Source organism: Grus americana, chromosome 2 (genome assembly GCF_028858705.1).
Source record: "Grus americana isolate bGruAme1 chromosome 2, bGruAme1.mat, whole genome shotgun sequence".
Classification (NCBI taxonomy): Eukaryota; Metazoa; Chordata; class Aves; order Gruiformes; family Gruidae; genus Grus; species Grus americana.
In genome coordinates this window covers 2,884,043-2,904,536 of record NC_072853.1, presented here as the reverse complement: position 1 = coordinate 2,904,536, position 20,494 = coordinate 2,884,043, and positions in this window count along the sequence as shown.

The window sequence follows — 20,494 nt, the reverse complement described above, 5'->3', positions numbered from 1 at the left end:
TAGGGCTGGAAGTGTACTGAAATGCTGTGGAGAAATTCAGGATGCTAAGCTAACACTTTGGAGCCAAAACTCGAGTCCCTTTTGAGCCAGGTTTTATGCATGACTTCTCTCTGACTTCTGAGCCCCCTCTGTGAAACTTACAGCCCCACCATGAGAGTGCATGGATAAAGATCGTCAGGAGCACTCGTACTCATGAAGTCACAGATTTATCAAGCCAAACAGAGATGTTCAGTGGAAATCATGGAAGAAGTAATCCAAGACATAATGCACTTAACTGGTACAAGAGGTGGTTTGGGCACCAGAACACCTAGATCTTCTTCCAGCCAAGGCTTTATGTACGTGTAGCATTGTGTACATATATAGCCCCTGTAGAATTTAGGGATTATATTGCATCCCACAGTTCATTGGAAAAATCAAGCCTTTACCGTCCACGGCCACTCAGGAGCATCTGTGACCTACTCACAAAATAGTTCTTCTGCCGACATAACTTTCTCTGAGAGAAGACCATGCGATTCTGAATTGTGAACGCCATCCCTAGTACCTCCATCTATTTCCCTTCTAAGCATCTAACCCCTGCTCGGTGTTGGCTGTTTGATAAAATCCTATCTTGGCGAGCATATCCCCGAAGGGAATTTTTTTTTTTTTTTTCTTCTTCCCCTGGAGTCTATAAAACTCTGTGCTTGCTCACCTCTCCCCACTCATTTCAGAAGCTGAGAACTTCAGGTTATCTTTCCAGAGACTTTCAAAATGAACAGCACAAAAGTGTCATTTAATTAACAACTTGCCACCATCAGCAAGAGTTAGTTTTAGCACAGCCCAATTCATTTTGGAATTGGATATTTCTGTTACAAATAAGGCAGCAGTGAGCGTGATCTACAGCGCTTGTAAATTTTACTGGTAATAATTTTTAGTATTCTTTGAAAATCAATTCCAAGTTCTATTAGTTTATTCCCCTCATCCCCCTCCCCCACCATTCAGATTTAGATCATGGTACTGGTAATAGTTTTAATCCATTACCTGAATAATTCCAATTATCATTCCACACTTCTTTTATGACCTTTAATTTTACTGCTTTTTTTTTTTTTTTTTTTTTTACCCCCCATAGTTAAAAGCTAGAGCCATTGCCGTGGCAAGTTAAGTAACAAAATGGATATAAGGAAGATTTCAAGTCTACCTAAGTGTGGGCAACCCCAACTTTTTCAGCTGCCTCTGTTCAGCTACTTCCATCTATCTCTCTCACCCATCCTTCTGTCTGGTCTCGACAATGCCTCTCTCGTGCAGGTGCACGGGGAGTTTGCAGGTGGAAGCGATTGTCGGGGGGGAAGGATATCGGACAAGCAGCGCTCCACCTGCTCTGCTTTCTCACAACAGGGGACCAGCCATGCGCGAAGAATGATAATTACCTGTTGTAAATCAAGAAAAGTGTTTGATGTACTGAATTTTTATTACCCCTCTCTCCGTCTTTTTTTTTTTCCCCTCTTCTTTTGGCAGGATTAATATTCATACATATGTATATGGAGACAGGCAGAAGGAGAAAAAAACTTTTTAGTAAGACTGCAGGAAATTGGTTATGGTTGTTATTTATAACATGGTGCTTCCTCGACCCCAGACGCGATCAGGATTGTGCTGCTCTACATACTGAAGTAACACAGAGCATTTCTAGTCTGAACAAGCAGGACAAAGGACATAGGTTTACACCTGTTTAGCAATTGGAAACCGAGGCAGAGAGCTTTCAATATGTTAAGCTGATACTACAGAGGGAATTAGTGCCACATCTTTTTACTCCTGATCAGGGACTTCAATGGCAAAGACGTCATTAAAGACTGCTCCCAGAACTACTACATCCACATTAGGGACCATTTGAACAAAGGGATGCTGATACAATTTGAAAAATCCAGCTTATATTTGTGGGGAAATTTCTACCTTGTCCTTTGCCCATGTCCAGCCATTTTTCCAGAGTGTGGCACACTTCTGTGGTATCAGTGATTTGAAAAAGGTGAGCTACTGAATAGAAAGATGATGCCCGTACCTGACCACAGTGTTATTTATTTACATACTTTAGATATGAATGTATGATAACAGATTGGAAGGCTTTATTTTATTTGTTTTTCCAAAAGGAAAAGGTGCTTCATTTGTTTCCACTCATCTCCGACCTCCCTAAACATTTGTTTTCAAGGTGTGGAGCTTCCCTCTGCCAATTCCACCCAAGACGTTCTGTAATTCAGTGCCTGCCCCAAGGGCTGAAATGACTTTTTTGGAAGTCTCCAATGACCTTTCCCAAGCCAAAGCTAAGACTCAGCACTGCACCTTACTCCTCACCCACCATGAACTCTTCTTGTCCTCTTCTCATTTCTATGACTGTTGTCTTCTACCCCTCTCATGGTTCTTGTGAAGGATTCTCCTTATCCTCCAGCTGGTTGGGTATTTCCACCAGCTTGTGGCCCTGCTACTCTCACCTGCCGTTTTGATTGCCATCCCTGTATAGCTGCTTCAGGAATTTCTCTTTCATCAGATGGTGTCCTAAGGTGGGATTAATCTTGCCTGACTTTATACAGATACAAGAGATACATGTGAGCTATTAAAGAGAATACTTTTTGTAATCAATGGGAATAAACAGGTATTTTTGGGACATAGTTCTTCAGACGTACTTCAGAGATCTCTCTGAGGAGGCGATGAAAAGCACCCAGAAGTACCTGTGTTTCTCCATCAACTGTAAGGATTCTCAATGCGTAACTGAGAGGCGGGCAATCTGTAGTAAAGATATCTTAAATTAAATGAGATGAATATTAAAGCTTCTGCCCAAACCAGTAACACATGCTGCCTCTCTCTAACATCTCCTTGTGGCTAACCTCAAACCAAATCTAATAGGACCAAAACAAACCTTTTAATCTCACTCAGCCATAGCCCTCCTCACTGACTGCTTTTTGATGACAGGTATCAACATCCTGCATATCCTCCTGATCTGAAACATGAGCATCATCGTTAGCTTGGACCTTTCAAGTCCTTACATCACAGTATCTAAGTTCCCCTATGGCACCTCTCTTTTTCATACACACAGGGACTACACTGCACATCCCTACAAGTCTCACCATGTAGCAAAAAAACATGGCATGACATTTGGCTCACTCCTCTTGCTCTTCACCTACCATGACATAAAGATTGGCTATCCCTGCTTTTAATAATAGGAAGATGCTTTAACATGGAGAAGAGGTGTTGAGGAGACCAGAACAGCTTGAGAAGAGCCAGGAGTTGTTAGCTGAGATTCAACACTGACGAATTGAGATAGACCATCTCTGGATCTGAGCTGGACATCTCTACAGTGCCTTCCCCTTATTGTTGGTTCTTTATAGTACTCTTACATGGCACTAGACCTGTGGCAATTTAATCACAGAGAACACCCATAAATTGTCTTGGGCGCTGATTCAGCTGCTACTGTTGTTCATGGAGTATCTCTGTACCTTCTGTTGCTCATGAAGCAAAATGATTGACGATACCTTTTGCCTGCCTTGCATCTGTAAACACATCAGTTTGCTGCAGTATTGCTTCCCTTTCCTTTCTGGACACCCTATGTAAGATGAAAAAAAAAAAAAAAGAAAAAAAAGAAAAACTAAAGTAAAGCAAATCAATCAACACCATGTCAAGTTTTGAAGAGAGGAAATTTGATATCAAAATAGGAGGCTGCGACGCAGACCCATGGTTAGGCCAGAAGAAAGCACTATCACCCAGTTGCTTGACCACATCACTGTGCTGAATTTTAAGCCTCACTTGGTTTCTTGTGTAGCTTTCAGTTGATACAGACTGGCGTGGAGGATCCTCTACCTCTTGTTGGCGTGAGGGGAGGGCAGAAAACCATCTAAGCTCACAAAATTTTGTTGCACAGAGTGCAATTCCCTCATCATGAACTATTTGACCCAGAGAGATATCCAGATATCCAAATGAATATATATCAGCACAAACCAGTTAAAGGGAGGGAAAGCCAGACCCTAGGAGATGCAGACCTGCAGCTGCATTCTTGGCTCTTGATGTCTCCCTGTCTCAAGGTTTCTCCATGCCTTATTCCATTCCCCTGTATAGAAAAGTAAATCTGTTTCCCCTTTCCTCCCTCCTTGAGCTCTGCTGGCCACGTGAAATTGCTTTTAGAGCTTGCTGTAGGGTGAAAGTGCTTTGCAGCTTAGTAAAACAGGAATGCAGCAAAGCACAGAGTTTAAAGGAACAAAGAACGAGAACAAACAAACCCATTTTCATATTTGCTGCTAAATGTCTTCCAGCCTCCAGCCTTGTTATTCTTCCTCTAGGATTAGAAAACCCTGTTAGCAGAAAGCGTGCTTGCTCTTTGACAGTTAACAGCATATTATTTAGATCGATATGGCAATTCTCTTCTCCCCTTAATAATACCACTTTGCATTTATATAGTAGTTATATATATTTATATATATATTTCTGCAGCAGATAGCTAAACTGCATTTTGCAGGAAGCTGAAAGAAAGTGAGTGTTGTGTTCAACAGTACTGATGTTCACTGATCAAGCAGATCTTTGATCTTAGATCTACAGTTAACAGGTCTGCAAAGAACCCATCTGTTAAGAGAAAGAGAAAGAGGACTTAAATGCCCCTTCATCTATGACACAGCTAGAGGTAACAGAATCTACTTCCCAAGTCACTGATCCACAGGATTAAAAAAAACCCAAAACACAAAAAAACCCAAAAAATAAAACCCAAACACTCGTATGCCAATAAGTACAGAAGGACTATAAAGGGTGTCTGTAGGAGTATTTGCAAAATCAGTATTACATGTTTGGAGGGGTGAGAAAAATGGAAAGGGAAAACCCAGGGAAGCAGCAAGAGTGGCAGAATGAATATGTCCCAGGAAGGAAACAGGCAGACAGTGCTGGGCACAGGCTCCTTGAGGACCCAACTTTGACTATCTGCAGTGAAGAAACTACCTCTTCATTGCTTCTGCCATGTTTGGGAAATAGGAAGTAGTCAGGACTTTACCAAAGAAGATGCTGGTATCCATTCGTTGATTTATCACCCTCACAGAAACAGGTCTGCAAGGCTCATATACTGGTTAGTTGATCTCCTCCATTCCAGTTTGAATTTTGGAAAAACTGATAAGTGGCAGGTTGTGCAGTTTGTGAGCAATACAGAACTAGAAGCCGGGCGTCCTGAGATTTCTATTTTCCTGATCGACAATTAAAAAGAGAAAGTTGACTACAGTGGAAAATGTGACTTTAGGATCTAGCAGCTGCAGTGGGACTTGCGGAAGGTGAAAATATCTACTTGTCAGGTGGGTGAAATACAAATCTGTATGGAAGACCCATATACTCCTTTAATCCAGCTCATGCCTTACTCAGAGATCTATAAGTCTCCTCCAATGACAGCCCAGGCCTCTGCATGGCAATTATTTTTCCCTTTGAAAAACTAATCCCAAAGAGATTCGATTTGGTTGTGACCAAAATACAACTATGCTGAATTGTTCAAGAGGTGAATGTAAACCGTATATTTAAGGCACGCGTTGAAATTGCACAACCACACAGTAAAATAGTGGTGATAAGTGGGCAGATTTGAGTTTAAAGTCACCTTCATGGGCAACAAAGTGCAGAGACTCTTCCCATCTCTCTGTGGTCCAGTTGAGCTCGGCTGACTGATCTAGGCTCCCCACCATGCCCTCTTCCCCCCATTAGAAGGACTTGCACCCCCCCAGTGACTGTGACTTACTTCACAGCAATAAACCGTGTGTATTTGAGAGCTCTTTGTGCAGCAAGGGTATGTTTTTAAGGGAATATGTCAAGCTATGTGTGTATGCCTGCATTCTTGCAAGAGCACCCTGGCATTTTCTTCCTTGTAGAAAACCGCTTTGTCTTCTCCAGCTTGGGAAAGGCAAACACTCCCAAATGCCATGTAGAAAAGTCAATGGGGCATTATTGTTCCCTGGAAAAGCTGCATCCTTCCTGGGAGTATTTTCTTGCAGAGGTGTTTTGCTGTGACAGGGGTCTGTGATCTGTGCAGGGGAGGGAGAGTGATGTACTCTTTGTTTTACTTTTGAGTTTGTTGGGAATTTTCTTTGTTCCGAAAATGGCGATCTTTGGCCGAGCACACTGGTGCTGGGCTGAAAGCTGCTGGTTTTCTCCTCCCATTGGCTTGCTTCCAACTGCAGCAACCACCTTCACTCCTGCTTTTTTTTCATTTGCTTATGGTTACATCCTGAGCATTGTCCAAGAGAAGAGCTTTCAGGTCTGATCTATCCTGTTTCATACCCAGGAGCTTCATCACACCTGGCAGGTGCTGGGAATCCAGCCAGGCCAGGAGGTACCAGGGTTGGACCATGGCTTTCCCAGAAGTGTAATTCATAGAATCATGAGAATCATAGAATGGTTTGGGTTGGAAGGGACCTTAAAGCTCATCTAGTTCCAACCCCCCTGCCATGGGCAGGGACACCCTCCACTAGCCCAGGTTGCCCAAAGCCCCATCCAGCCTGGCCTTGAACACCTCCAGGAAGGGTGCATGCATAACGATAATTCTGCAGTCGAAAGAGCTGTGCGAGGCCCCGAGCATCACAGTGTTCATGTGTTACCATTACCACTCCATCCTGTCCGTTTGAGACTGTTTCCCCTTGATTACCTCCTTAAATCAATACTAATGGATTTTCTCAGAGTTAATCTTTTTTCTTTCTTCTTTAACTCCTTTCTCACCACCCCTCCCCGACACTTTCCATCTCTGGTGACTGGAGTCCTTGCCAGCTCCCCTCCCTTGCATCAAAGCACCGTTTCATCACAGGACTCTAATTTATACAATTTCTCCTGCTCGCTTTGCTTAATTGTCTCATTTGTAATATTCCATCCTCTTTCCTTTTCAGTTCATTCAGAATACCCAGGCTGGTTAAAATAAATATGTATTTTTAATTTTAAGCAGCCTAATTTAATTTCGTAAATGTGGGATGAGTATTAATCAGGACTGCTTCTGAATCCAAGGCACATCAAGTCTCAGCCAGCAAAATAGCATGTGTTGCTCAGTTTCACACCCCTCCTGTCACCTTTTTTTTTTTTTTAACATGCAAAGCTCTGAAATTCTCTGCCTGAGGTTCAGGTATTCAGAAGACTTCCTGAACCCTCCAGGGGTGGTTAATAACCAAGGAGAAGTGAAGGCAGAGTGGAAGATGAGGGGCTCTGACAGGTGTTTTTCTCAAGGTCAAAGAAAAGTCTGTTTTTAGGGGGGGTGCCACTTAGTAGAAGACTTACTTCCCAAGTGTCTCCCATGGCCCATTTACCTCTGATACTGCTGTACCCACCAGTCCTCGTGCCTTATCTCCATCACTGGCTTTATCCCACCCACTTGAAATAAGCCCCCAAACAACTGTTTTTCTCGCCGTACCACTATCCATGAATCACCACCAAAAACCTTCTGGCTATGACTAGTTTCAAGAAACTCTTTCAGTTTACAGCAGGCTCGAAGGTTTTACCAGCTTGGTATCAGGATTTTTCTTAGAAGTCTCTCCCTATCTTTCATCTCCCAGCTGAGACTTCAGAGTATCTGATGCACATCCCAAGGCGGGCCACAGGCTGTTGCCTATATCACCCCAGGGGAAAGTGTGAGTCTCCAGGGGAGCAATAATTTATAGCCCTCTAAAAACATTTCCAGCAGAGTGCAGAACTTTAGAAAGCTTATAGGTAGGTATTACTGATGAAGACAAGTTTTTCTGAGTCATTTCTTAGAGACTCCTCTGTGCTAGTCTATGAGTGCCAGTGATCCACCAGCTATAACCCTGTTGTGCCTGAGGACTGCTCACCAGCCTGGTGCTCTGTGGTCATTTCTGTATTCAAATAAATTAATGCATTTTCTTCTGTGCACTAAGGCAAGACATTCATCCCTTCTCTACACTCCTGTTCCTGCCACTTCTCCCATGCTTAAACTCTTCTGGCTGTTGACTTGGTGATTGACACTTCACCCCATTGCATGAAAACCCTCCAAACCTTCAAATCACATCAGTCCCAGGCCACAAATGATCCAAAAGTTGCTCTCTGGATGGTCTTTGGTGGTGAGGTGCATTCCTGAAAACTCCCCTTTAAATGACAGTAATAGCAAACAGAGTGAGGGACAGAAAGACTCACTTGATGGGCAAAGCACTTACTGCCCTTTGCAGAAGTCTGGGTAGAAAAGTCAGAATGAGCTTATGAGGGAATTTAAGGGGACTGCAGCTCTGTCCCCAGAACTTCCATTTCTGTGTTCAACTACCCTGAAGATTGCTTCAGTCCTTCCCTTATTTTTACTGATGCGAGAAGAGGGGCAGATGCTAAAGCTGGGGCAGAAGCTCAGGTCTCAGGTACCTGAATGGTGATCGTTTGATGGCTGTTCCTTCCTTACCAGGATAGACTCTGCTTTCCCCTCTCCCTGCTCCATGCTTCCTTTGCCTTTCTGGTAGTAAATACCAGAGCTGAGTTTTCAGACGTAATGTGCTAAAAATACACACCTGAGATGTTTCCAGCCGCATTCTTGAGGTCTCCCTGAATCTGTCACTTCGTGGTGGCAGTGCACCCTGCTGTGTCTGAGAACACAAGGTCTGAAACGGGGTGGGAGGCGTCAGCTTCATGGCAGGAGCTGGAATGATGCTCGTGCAACTCGCCTGCATCCAGCGCCTGACCCCTTTAGCAACTTTGGGTGGGCTTTGTAGCACTTGGGTGGGGGTCTGCTTCAGAAGACCTTTCCTGGACACTTGCGTGCATGTCACCCAGGGATTAGCACATAGCTGCTGAACTGTAATATCTAATCTGTGTTTACCCAGCTTTGTGCTTAACCTGTAAACTTTGATGTTAGTGCACAATTCAGTGAGACAGGAAGAAATTCATTCCAGAAACTAAAAGGTTTCTCTTTGCCAGAAAGTGCCAGAAGGCTCCAGTACATCCCTGTGTCTGGTGTACGTAGGAGAAATTCCTCTTTTCTTTCCACCCGCTGCTCCCCTGGACTCCCTCCCAAGCTGTTTTATGGTGGCATTGTGGACTGTGCACCTTTACCAGGAGATGGATAAGAGTAGCCACTGTTAAACAAAACAGATGTAAAACTGAACTCAGGGAACCACTTCAGTGCACAATAGAGGTGATTGTAGTTTTTAGAACTGCATAAAGTATGCTGCACATTTTTGGAACATCAGTTCTTGTCCAGAGAAGCTGTGGATGCCCCCTCCCTGGAAGGCCAGGTTGGGTGGGGTTTTAGGCAACTTGGTCTAGTGGAGGGTGTCCCTGCCCATGGCAGGGGGTTGGAACTAGATGAGCTTTAAGGTCCCTTCCAACCCAAACCATTCTATGATTCTATGAGTCTATCTTATATCTGTGTGGTTTATTTATTCATTATGCTTTCTCATTTTGTTTGATGTTATTTTATTGTGGTGAACACACCTGTAGCAGTTGTATAAGGCAGGCATGAAGTATCTGAGCCGTTTGACTCTCTCCTGTGAAAATGACTCCCAAAGTGTGTAGGGGATTTGGGAGGAGAGTCATTTGCAGACAGATGCCTTCTCCCTCTGCTGCAATAAATCAGACTGAAAAAGTAATTTTTTGCCCTTGGTTTGTTTCACACCCTGCAGTCAGGGTCACTCCCGTTTGCATTGCCCCCTCTCTGTCCCAGGAGTCTCTTGTTTATGGACAATACTGAGCCTGACTTTGTTCATGGTGAATCACTTCAAATCTTCACAGCAAAGGCAAAAAATCTATCATCTCTTTTATTCACCTCCACGCAGCATCCCCAGCAGATGAGGTTGTAACCCAGGGAGGAGGATACTTACCTTCTCCTCTCCATTTGGAAAATGTATGCACAGGACCATAGTTATTGCAAGAGAACTTGTAACTACCCATACATGTTGTGGGATGCTGCACTTGTCCAGGCTTGTTGGTGCCGAATACAGGGCCATTATGAGCCAGCAGAAAGGACCCCAGGGAGGGGATCCACCTTGGGTGAGAGCAGGGATTGAGCAACTTACTTATCTTGCACTGATAAGCACTGGGCCCAAACAGGGGCAGGAGATGAGCAATTTGTTCATCTTAACAGATACGGCGCCTGACGGTCTACTCATCAGTCAACTGAGTGATGCCTGGGGTGAGGGGGAGCCTTCACAGCTCGTCGTTACTTTGGTAAAACTAAACAGACAATTGATGCTCTGTACTGAACACCTTTGTTCTCCGCCAAGTCCCTCCCAGCCCCGATCAACTGCACAACAAACCTTGTTAAGGGCCCGTCGCCACACAATGCTTAACTGAGTCCCACCTCTCCAAAAGTATAAATGTGGCATTTAGAATCCTCTTCTTTGAGGATGAGAACTCCAACTACCCAGATGGGTCAACGGGCCTGGACCTCTCTCCTCCCCAAGCAGGGGCACCTCTTTGGTAAGACCTGCGCCTCCAATTATGTTGGATGTTACCCCGGGAAAACTATCATTAACAAAAGCGCTGAACTATTAACTTGAGCTCACAATTGTTGCAGTAAGTGCATTTATCAATGGCAATTCCAAACTTTTATATCTGTTGCCTCAATAAATTACCTATTTTTTTCAACTTTGCGAAACTGTTTCAGTGAAAGTCCTTGGTGGGGCTCTGACAGGCAAACGTTGACTCTAATAAGTGGCTACACACATAATCCTTTAGACATAAACCGTTGACCAAGTCTGGGACTAAGACTGGACCTAGCCGCACCTAGGCTCCTCTCTGAGAAGGAGTTTAGAAAGCAAGGGGGTCCTTTCTGAACCTCATGACTCAACGGGAGGGCCTCCCTCAGCCACACATCAGACTCATACCCTTCTACACCACACATGTTAAGATATGCCTTGACAAAGTTGTAACCATCACATGGTTGGAGTTAAAAACCTGAGGGAGACCTACAATGAGGCAAAGGTTGGCCATTTCTTCTCAGGTTGAGAGATCTTCTTCCACAGAGCTATGTGGTGCCTGTGTTGGTGGACTGGCAGACTGCAGGGGATGTGATGGCTTGATGGACAGCTAGACCTCCTCATCCACTACCTCAGAAAGTGCTAACAGCCACCATGTCCTCTTTCCATCCAAAAGGCGCTGAGAATGAGATGGGCACAACCTTTTCAGGCCAATGCTGAGGGTCGGGGCAAATTTTCTGGGTGGGACAGTTTCTGGGTGACCTATCTCAATGAAAACTAGACATGAGGGGGTTTTGGGGGGAATGCCTAGCAAGACAAGAAGAATCAGAGGCATGGGCTACCCGAAAGGTCAGAGGGGACAGAAACGGGCAACGAGTCAGACTGTGTCCCAAGCTTCACACTAGCTCTTCTAGCCCCATTCTTTTTCTCTGCCAGTATATACATAAGATGTTCTTGGTTTAGAGACACAGCAATTTCACTTGAAATGACCTTGACCATCACTTATTGCCTGTTTGTGGGGATGAGGCAAAGGGCAAGAAGGCATGACAGAGCTCTGGCCAGCTTTCTCTGCAGATTCACTACAGCCCAAGAGCTAGACCTGACATGACCATCATATCCATCCAGAGTGAGTGCACCCATGGGCACAACAACCTCACCCAGCCCTAATGCATACATGACAAACTCCTGGCTGTGCTGAAACACCTGCAAGATCAACTAAAGAAACAGGAAGACCATTGTCATTGAGAGTCTTTGATGGCACTGGCTTGGTAGTAGCCAAGTTTGAAGGCTATTCTATGGCTCCCAACTGTGTCAGTACCCTACTATGAAGACAGTGGCCTCTGGGTCTCCTGCAAATATCTAGAAGATGCTCTTAAGAGGTTTTCTGTTAGCTGGATCCCCAGATTTGTGGGCCATGGCACTGGGACACACACAAGGATCACATCTTGATATGGGGCTATAATAGCCCACAAAACCTTTTTCATCAGTTCAAGCTGTTTCTGAGTTGCAGTGGTCAATGTGATGGCTGGGGACAAGGGATGGAGGGTCTAGGCTGGCATGGGTGACATGAAACAGCAGTCAGAAAAAAAAAAAAACCCACAAAAAAAGACCCTTTTTACTTTCTCTGAGTATTTTCTGTAGGGCAGTATGACCTTAGTGCTCTATTTTACAGACTGTAATAATGGACACATTTTACTGAGTGTATGGGCAACCAGCCATCAGTCTGGTCTGGAGGTCTGAAATCAAAGGGCAGAGAGGGCAAGTATCCCTTATTTTGTTTACTTCCAGAGACACATCTAGGCGCTACAGGGGCACTATTTATTTCCTCGTGCTCAGTGGGAGCTGAACTAGAACTTGGCTTTTTTAATGGCTTTCTCTAAATAAACTTTCTAAAGCCTTAGCCCAGAAAAGGTTGTTATGTGCATGTATTTTGACTAGAGTCTTACTAATTCCATACAGCCCTAAGAAGAGAAACCTATTTAAAAACATTCATTAAGAGAGCTGTGACTAATCTGAGCTGACCTAATTAACCCAAAATGTCCTGTGTGGAAATTGTTGTGGACGCTGAATAAAAGGCTCAGGCTGAATGCACATAAATTTTCTGTCTGCACTTTCATTCCCAAGGAAGCAGTCAGTTCTTCAAGTGTTATTTCTGGATTGGTATTCAGAGCTTACACCTTGCCAGTGGCTTCTTCCTGCAAGGAAGCTAAATGCTTTCACCTCACGGTGGAAAAAAAAAAAATGTTGTACACTTGACAGCAACAAATTCTTTTTACACTTGATAATATAAGCAGGTTCCATCTACGTGTGGTGTCTTCACAGGAAACAGCTACCCTCAGCTCCACACTAATTGGGGGAGATACAGTCAATATAGTCAATGGAGCATTGTAGAGTTGGGTACAATTCCTCTTGTCGTTAAGAATAAACGTCTCAAAATAAAGTGGGTCAGTTAGACCATGGAGTATCTATTTTTTTTCCCCCACTGACTATACAGGGAACCTCTAAGCAATGAGCTCTGGTATAGATGGTTATATGACTGCGAGTCCAGAGGAGGCCATGAAGTTGATCAGAGGGCTGGAGGACAGGCTGAGAGAGTTGGGATTGTTCAGCCCGGAGAAGAGAAGGCTCCAGGGAGACCTTATTACGGCCTTCCAGTACCTAAAGGGGACCTACAAGAAAGCTGGAGAGGGATGTTTATCAAAGAGTGTAGTGATACAACAAGGGGTAATGGGTTTAAGGAAAAAGAGGGCGGATTTACATTAGATGTTAGAAAGAAATTCTTGACTGTGAGGGTGGTGAGGCACTGGAACAGGTTGCCCAGAGAGGTTGTGGATGCCCCTGTATCCCTGGAAGTGTTTAAGACCAGGTTGGATGAGGCTTTGGGCAACGTGGTCTAGTGGAGGGTGTCCCTGCCCATGGCAGGGGGTTGGAACTAGATGGGCTTTGAGGTCCCCTCCAACCCAAACCATTCTATGATTCTATGATAGGATTCACAAGATGGGTGAGATGAATCCTGTCCTCCATATCAGGTCTCAGTAACTCCTGGGGTCTCAAGATGATGCTCACACCAGAGAGGGGCAGAAGACTACATCTTGGCCATGAGGAAGCAAATTTCCACTTTGCCGAAGAAATGATAGCAGAAGATCAGGCAGGTGAGGAGCAGGATGCTGTTTAACGCACTGCACAGTACTTTTTATGTACAGGGAAGGAGAAATGGTGGAGCCAATAGAGATGTGTTAAAATCACCTCAGAAAGTGACTTTCACAATGTTACATGTGATGGAAGCACAGATAAATGCCCTGGGGAAGATGAGAGACACCTTGGCCCACTGGTTTAGCAGCAGAGGCCCAAAAGGTGAGATTGTACAGTTATTATTCAAGGCGAGTCTGCAAGACCAAGGGACACCTTAGATGGGTGGATCAGAGACAGATCTAGTCTGAAGCTGATAGACATTCAGGATCTGTATGACAGTCAAGAAAATCGTGTTTGCCAAAGACATTAAGGAAGGAGACAATAGAAAACATTGTGTTGGTTTGCTGGTGTTTAGAGTTTTCAGCGGAAGTGTACAGGAGAGGGAGGAAGTCCTGGAATAAAAATTTAAAATTAGCTTAATTTGAGCTGACAATGGGACATTAATGGGCTGATGTCAAAGAAAAAGAATGAGATATCCATTTGGAATGTAGCTATCAAAGAGGAGTATTTTTTTGTGCCCTTGCATAAAGATGGTAGTTGAATGTGTGTCTGAAGATGAAGTTTTCTGGAGGAAAGTGATGAGACTGGGTCTGGGGACCTTCCAACCCCCCCCCCCCCCAAAAAAAAAAAAACCAAAACAACAAACCACCAAAAAAAACCCCCAGAGCCTAGAAACCTAGAAGAAACAAAATCTTAAAACCAGAAAAGATCTTAACTCTGAAATAGTGAATAGTGGAGAAAGGAGACAGATGAGATAAAGAACAACAAATAGGCAGTCCCAGAATTATCCATTCCCTAAAGATACAGGACGCACCAAATTTAGAGTATGAACATGAGATTGGAACACGGTTTCTCTTTTAGGGAGAAATTATTGTCCACGATAAATTGACACAACTCTGCTATTTGGGCTCTCTGGTAGAAAATGCAGGCTGAAATTACTTTCTCTGTTATTGTAATCACTGACTAGAGGCATTTGTGGTGCTGAATCGTCCCTCCCTAGTGTAGGACAACATGATGAATGACGCTTGTTTGAGCGGGAAGCAGTGGAGGAGACACGCTCTGCCGGTATCGATGCATCGCTGGTGTAGCCCTGTAGTTACAGTTCCTGAATATTTTTGGCTAGATGCTCTTGAATGATAAAGTTATCTTTCTCCTCCAGGGTGATGCCTTACTGGGGCATCACCTACAGACAAGAGGACTTCCTTCCACAGCTAACCTATCCTATTTTAAAGATAAGACTTGATCCCAGCTTGCAGATACCGTTTCACTTACGTGTGAGCTGGCCATGTGTGAGTCAGGCTGCCTTGAGATAATTTTCACCTTCAGGGACAAAATTGCAAAGGATTCCTGAAAAGAAATCCTATTCCTCGTTATGGAGTGACAAGGATGAGAAAGAGTATTGTGAGTGAACTCTGCTAATTTGAATTTAGGTGAGCTTTTTATTTTTCCCCCCAAAGATGACTAGATAAAAGCGCCTGTCAAGGAAGGCAGGAGGATGGGACTCTGGGTAAAACAGTATTGCACGCCACTCAGTACAGCACTAATAGGTGTCATGTATGAGGCTGGATGAGTTAAGAGATATAGCTCAGTGCAATGTTAGGATGAGAAATAAAGCAATCTCTCTAAGAGATGCCAGCCACCCCGTCCTTCTCCTGATTTGCTGTAGAAAGAGCATCTGGCTGGGCTGGAGGGATGCCAGGGAGATCAGCGCAGTCCTGTGTCACGGACCAAACAGAGCAGGGGACAAAGACAGCCTTCCTCTTTTTTATATCTCTATGCTTTTTGTTTGACAATGGCCTGTGTAAACTCTGCTTGGGAAACAAGAATACTAATGCTTAATGTAATTATATTAAGAATAGTAATTCATAGTAATTCATAGTAATAGTAATAGTAATAGTAATAGTAATAGTAATAATAACAGGCTGCTTCAGTGCTAGTGAGAAAATGTGAGCTCCTAAGCCATATTTTCCACTTAGAAGTGAATAATCAATTTTATTTTCTTTTTTTTTTTTCCCTTTTTCGCTATTCCTAGACAGCCGGCAGTTGGAAAGTGCAGTTCATCGTTCTATTTTGAGAAGGTGAAGTGGTTCTGATTGTCTCACACTTGTCCAGTGCTCATCTCTCCTTCTGGTTGGAATTAGCTTTACGCAAACTGTTTTATTTGTGAAGAGACCATAATATAATTGATGACGTTTGTGTGGATCAGTGGGCTTCATATTGAAAACATATTGGTCTTCATTAATAAATGCAGAGAAATGAGATTGCACGTAGCCTGTGTTTCAGCTCTGCGTTCCTTGTTGGCCAGGGACTTCAGCCTGTCAAAAAGCCTAAACACATCCAGGCACGGGTAGCTGAATAATGTAAATGCAGCTCCTGACAACACTGTCAGGAAACCTACAAATGCCTCTTTCCTTCTTTGTGAAAAACATTTTTACCAGGTGAGGTTGCTGAAAAAAATAAGTATCTGGTGTTTATCAAAGGTAGGATAAACTGGCAAGATTTCTATGTGATGAGATTATCTTCTCCCCTCCACCCATCACCATTTATCTATTGTATTCTATTGTATTCTATTGTATTCTATTGTATTCTATTGTATTCCATTCCATTCCATTCCATTCCATTCCATTCCATTCCATTCCATTCCATTCCATTCTTCATGGTTGGTGTGGGTAAAGGTTGGCACTAAGGGCAGTTATCCACTGGTGAGGACCCAAAGAGCAAAGACTTACACTGCAAGCTCTTTGGGGCAGGAACTGTTTATTCATTGTATCCCATACAGTATGTCACATAGTGAGGCCCTGACCTGGTTGAGACTGTCACAAGTAATAAATAAATCAGTATTAATCATCGTGAGCAGCAGCCACCTTGGGATGAGAAAATGATTCATTACTCCAATCTGCTGAATTATTCACTCTTCTGGTGCAAAAATGGCATGAAATATGAGCTCTGAGGATGTGGGGGTTTTTAGCATGATAGGGATTTTATTCTGGTATTGGAGGTAAACTACAGCTGGCGTAAAAAAATTCTATTTGAAATTTGTGATGAAAATGTGGGAGTATTTTTATCGAATAACGTATTTTATTAAAAATATGCCTTCTTTTGTCTACACTTTTTTTTAACATTCTAATACAGAAATAGGTTGTTTAAGTCTTCCCCATTCAAAATTATATTCAGCACCATACAACACAAAAAAGATGAAAAAGTTGAAATTTCAATTTTTATTCAGGATTTTTTTTATTTCAAAAAGCGAAGTAAATATTTACTGAAAAGAAGAATTTCCTTGTAAAATCAGGAACTTTCCAGTTGCCTGTAGTATGAGCTTCTAGAAGTAAGGGTTATTTTAAAGCTATTGAGAAACGATGTCAATAGGAAAATTTGTAAGAAATTCAGTAAGGCGAGTATCAGGGAGCATGTAGGTGAAAGCTAATATCTTCTGCACTAGTCTCCCAACGAAAATTCTGCAGAAGCTTCTCATTTGCCCAGAAAATTAAGTTGCACTCAATGTTATGATCTGACTACCTTCACCGAAGAGGTCAGTGGGAACATGAAGGACAGAAACATATTTTGAGGTATTTCTTTTTGAAAATGAGTTTGAACTTAAACTTCCCCTTCACTTTTCCACTGTGGATCTTCTGGAGCATCATGGCTTATCGTAGCACCTTCACTTCTTGAACGATTCTTTGCCCTGTTACTGTTATTCCTATTTATAAAGTTATATGGTAACTCATACCTTCATGTGTCCTGTGAGGCAAAAAAGAGAAGAGGCTTTCACACAGGGAGATATGTAATTTAATGAAAATAAAAAAGAGGATCTCGTTCAGAGAGATCAAAACAAACAGTATGAATACCTTCTTTCTGCCAGTCCCCTTTTCAGTAGCATTGACTGGAGCATTGACTGAGATGACAGCTACCAGTGCTATCGGTGCTGCTTATCTCATACTGATAGGTTACTTGTGCTCTGGTAGAAGACGGATTTATTTTGAGTGAATTATTGCATTTGCATCATCTGATTCTTGGATAATAATAATAATAATTCTGGCCATTTTGATATCTATTTCTAACTCTAATATCTTTCTTGAGGGCATTTTCGACTAAACAATATTGGTTTTACTGCCTGTGTAGGAAATAAAACCACAGTACACAAAGAGCAATGTAAATTAAATAAACTGAACCAACAAAGTGCTTTAAAACCTTTACCTTATTGGAAGTATTTAGAGATGTGAATGAATTAGGATATTGCTTTTCCTGTCCACCCCAGTCTTTCCAAAGACTGCCAGCAGGGGATACACCTTCAAGAATGTAAATGAATGCTAACCTAATGAGATCCCATTAATATTATTAAATTACCCAGAAAACACTATTCATCACTGTAACTCATTTAGCAGAGAAGAAACTCAACCGAATTACTGTAGGGTCCTTGGCAGTTACCCAATAACCATGATGAATAAGGTAAGTTCCTGACAGCTTATTGACACTGATGCTGCTCTCAGAAGCTCCCCAGCACCCCATCCTCAAACTGGACTTCAGGAGGATTGTTGTGTCTCAAGGAAAAGTTGAATGGAGAGAGGAGATCCGCTTCCAAGACAGTGGAGAGAAATGGGCATCCCTTTGCCCTTTCTATTCTGCCAACTAGTCCCTCCTCACCTTTGCCCAGCAGGTCTAGCCCTACCCCCCACCCTCTTCCTTCAGACTGCTGGAGGCTGTGGGGTACAGAGTGAGGAGCACAGCCGTCCATCCGCTGGAGCCCAGATGATGAATTAGCACAGACGCAGCAGACTGATTAGCATAACTCATATAATCCAGTGAACTCACAGAGCAGGGCAGGGAGAAGAACCCACATGGGAGAAAGAGAAACTTTAAATTAAAATCAGGCTATGTAAGCATGAAGACAGAGTTCACCTTCCAGCCTGGGTGAACACCCAAGCATCAATCAAACAGAAAGTATAGCATGAGAGAGAGGGAATGCTGGAGGGTTTTTATATTCTTGTGTTCTATACAGTTGTCTTTGCAGGGATTGAGTTCCCCAGTGCTCCCCCCATTGCACTGCCAAGGCAGTACATGATACGCCTGGGACTGGTGGACCCCCAGCATTGGTGGTAGCACGGTCCTTTCAAAGAACTCCGTGCATCTCCATCCAGGTAAGGACCAGAAGCGTTTGTTGTTGAGATACTGACTGAAATGCTGGGTTTAGACTGGATATTAGGAAAAGTTTCTTCACCAAAAGGGTTGTCAAGCACTGGAACAGGCTGCCCAGGGAAGTGGTTGATTCACCATCCCTGGAGGTATTTAAAAGATGTGTAGATGTGGTGCTTGGGGACATGGGTTAGTGGTTGAACTTGACAGTGCCAGGTTAACGGTTAAAGATCTTTTCCAATATAAATGATTCTATGATTCTATGATTCTATGAACTGTTGTTTTGTCATAGATATAAAACAATATGAAGAGGCTGACAGGAGCTTACAGCTTATGTGATGACTGTCCATCCATATTCCTAAGTTGGAAGGTGCTTCACTGAATTCAAGACTGAAGGGCTAAAATGTGGTCTGAAGTGAACTATAGGGCATGAAGCTAGAAGAAATTTTCCAAAACTTACTGTGATGATATAAAGCTGGTATCTACAAGATAACAAGAGTAAGGATACCCTGTGAGCATGGCAAGGGGTGATGTGAATCCAGATCTGTATTTAGCACAGTGGCAACCTTTTGCCTCTATTTTCCTCATCTGACTTGCCATCAATGGCATAATGGTGGCTGACAATTACTAGAGCAATTGCAATAGTCACTGTTATGCTCGGTCACAATAATTACTCTTCCCAATGAATCTTTGTTGCAACACTGAGAAACATCAGTGAAAAATACAGGTGCTCATTATCAGCACTGGTGTTTATTAGGCACAGTTTGATATCTGGGCATAATTTGATTTAGCTTGGCAAGGATTTAAAAACCAGTTAGCTGAAAATGCCTGCCCAAGCTCTCCTCATATCCAGCTTGCTAACTAATCATTACGGACTGGTGCTTTTACACTGAAACTCATCTGGTGACATATAGAAATGGCGTATATAATTCCTAACAAACCATTTGGTCCGTTTATCTACTTAAAAGTGGCCCACAAAGAGATCACAGTTTTCTGAATAGCAACATATTTGCCATACGCTGCCTGCCAATAACTCTGGGTTTGTAGACAGTTCATGAGCAGTTGGCTGTGAGCGTTGAATGTTTTGGCCTTTGCCCATTTTGGAATGACTGTGCTGCTTTCATCCGTTCTTGGAAACGAACCCATTCAAGGCCTGGCTACTATTTAGGTGGGAGACTGCTTAGGAGTCCTGGACGCTCAACTAACAAGACAAAGAAATTGAGGTAAACAGCAGAAATCAAATCAGAAAGCTAGCACCTAAGCTGTGTTGATGAATGGGAATAGAATAAATCAGAATCCATTTGCTCTTAATTAATGCTCCAACCCCCAGAATCATTCTGTTCCCAGTCTGCCAGCCTCAGCACTGTATATTGTTACATGGCAATGTTCTGGGTGGAGATTAGCTAGTTAAGGAAAGAAAGAGGCTTAAAATGCTAATTTTGGCATTATTTAATAATGTCATAATAATAATAACGATGCTATAATTTTTGGCTTTATATAATTTTCTCTGAGATCATGTTAACATAAACCAACTTGTGCACAGATATTATATGACAGCCCTTAATATCTGTGCTGCTATCAAAAATATGACTCTCTTCACGTAGTAAACTGAAGATGTCCACTACCTTTGGGTGACCATCTGGGACATCTTCAAAGTGGTGTTTCTAAGCAATGTTGAGCACTCAGACTGAAAAATAAATAAGGCATTGCATTCAACTTCTATAATAAACAGCAAGCTGAGAATATCTTACTTACATTTGAGTGAATATCAATTTTTTAAAAGGTTTGCAAGCAAAATG